General features: G+C 48.0%; 1 pseudogene; it reads left to right on the top strand.

Moving 5' to 3' along the window:
* The window catches only part of LOC116091847, a 14,666-nt pseudogene extending 12,551 nt beyond the window's left edge, over positions 1-2,115 (top strand).
* Positions 2,116-2,408: the final 293 nt, after the last annotated feature.

The following is a 2,408-nucleotide window of genomic DNA, read 5'->3' on the forward strand; positions in this document are numbered from 1 at the left end:
AAACAACTTTTATAATACTTACTTTTATTGTTATAATATTTTATAAATTTTAAGGAATACGACAAAAAGATATTGTAGGTTTTGAAGTGGGGTCTCTGGGAGGTGCGGTGGTACAAAAGGGGAACAAGAATGTGATTCAATTCTATTTAATTAAAATATGTTTTTAAATGTTAACAAATTCAGATAAATTGAAATCATGTAACTTTTCTCATCATAATGCAATAAAAGTAAAAAAAAAAAAAAATGTGCAAGTGACTCCCAGAAAACTTACATGGGCAAGAAATGAGGGATTAACAATGTGCAAATGACTCCTAGAAAATTTACATGGGCAGGAAATGAGGGAAGATACCACTGGTGTTAATGGCTCCTGTAGAGGGAAGTGGCCTGGGCCAGTGATGAGGGACTTGGACAGAGGGGAAGGGAAAGGCCAGGGTCTCTGAGAAAGAATGAATGATAGGGATCCTGTCTGCCAGGTACAGAGGGGACATGGCTGATATGGAGTACCATGTTCTCTTGATAGATTCTCTGACTTGGGCAAGGCTGGCTTCTGAAGTGTCTGCAGTCATGGGGGCTCCCTTAAACTAGAGAGGGGTCCTGGAAAGATTGTAGAGAATATTCTAGGATATAGGAAACTGATTGGGGGGAGGGGTCTATGCAGTATTAACAGGAAGATGGTGGTGAAAGCCAGGAATCCTAGGCTGGGCGGCATATGGGACAAAAAGGAGTCATTTGTGAGAGAGGCTCTAACTATGCAGCCTTTCATTGTGAGGTCAGGGGTAAGACACTGAGGACAGTCCATGCAGTGAAACCCAACAGCAGACTCGACTAGCTACAGCCTCCCACACACACCCTGACTCGACTAGGTACAGCCTCCCACACACACCCTGATATGACCCTAAACATGCTAAATGGCCATGAAGTGGGGACATCCAGAATGTCTGAGTGCCCATTAAAGTTAGGGATGTCGTGTACAAAATGCCAGGCCTGAGTGTCTTTGTGGAAGACACCCAGGAAGAGGCAGCCACCTCTGAGGGAGGGAGGGGGTATGCCTCCCATCATCCCGACTCACACACAAGGAAGCAGACTTTATTTTTTCTATAACTCACATTATGTTGGCAACAAGCAAATATAGGAGAGATTCAATAATATCAGATCTAAGAGTTAAGCCTAAAAGCCCAGACTGATGAATGTAAGGGATAAGAAGTCCCACACTGGAGCTACGAGACAGCTCAGCTGGTGAAGCTTCTCAACGCACACATACAGATCTGAAACATGTGAAAGCTGGCACAATGGCAAGAGTCTGCAGATTTCTAACATTCACTGGCCAGCCAATCCAGCTTTATCACTACGTCCGGGTCAGTAAGAGACCTGTTCTCAAAACCAAAATGGTCTTTCAGCCAAATTCGCAAGCAGCAGACCTGCTGCTACGGGCCATGAGATCTGAGATCAGAGGGAAAGCACCTGGATTGTGTATTCTGCAGACAGGCACATGAAACATCACAAGGGTGCCCACTTGCCTGCGTACTGTGGTCTTCACTGAGCAGCGCAGCCATATTAAGTGCATCACAAAGGACATCATTCGTGACTCTGGCCTCAGTACTCCCTTGCAAAGGTGGTCTTTCATGATCCCTACCCATCTAAGAAGCAGAGGGAACGGCTCACCACTGCAGAGGGAATCCACAGCAGGCAATTTGTGTACTGTAGTATGAAGGCCCACACAGTAGCAGCAATGCTGTGCCCACGGGTACCACACCTGAGGGCTCTATGGTGTGCTGTCTAAGAAGAAGGGCAAGCTGGCACGAGTGGCACAAGGCTCTAGGAACTCTTCCACAATCATCTCCCATGACTTCGGAGCCCAAGAAGACCCAAATAAAGCTTCCTTCAGGATCCAAGGTGATTTTTCTAAGCCATGAGAGCTGTTGTTGGCACGGTTGCCAGGGGAGGCAGAATTGACACTTAACTGTCTCTGTATACCACAAGTACAAGGCAAACAGGAAATGCTGGACATGTGTCCAAGGCCTGGCCATGAATACTGTGGATCATCCTTTTGGAGGTGGTAACCACCCACACATTAGCAAGCACATAGTCAGTGTGACCACTCTCCCCATGCACTGACCTCACGGTCGGTGTGACCACTCTCCCCATGCACTGACCTCACGGTCGATGTGACCACTCTCCCCATGCACTGACCTCACGGTCGGTGTGACCACTCTCCCCATGCACTGACCTCATGGTCGGTGTGACCACTCTCCCCATGCACTGACCTCACGGTCGGTGTGACCACTCTCCCCATGCACTGACCTCACGGTCGGTGTGACCACTCTCCCCATGCAATAACCTCTGACCTCATGGTCGGTGTGACCACTCTCCCCATGCACTGACCTCACGGTCGGTGTGACCACTCTCCC

Source organism: Mastomys coucha, unplaced genomic scaffold, assembly GCF_008632895.1.
Source record: "Mastomys coucha isolate ucsf_1 unplaced genomic scaffold, UCSF_Mcou_1 pScaffold15, whole genome shotgun sequence".
NCBI lineage: Eukaryota > Metazoa > Chordata > Mammalia > Rodentia > Muridae > Mastomys > Mastomys coucha.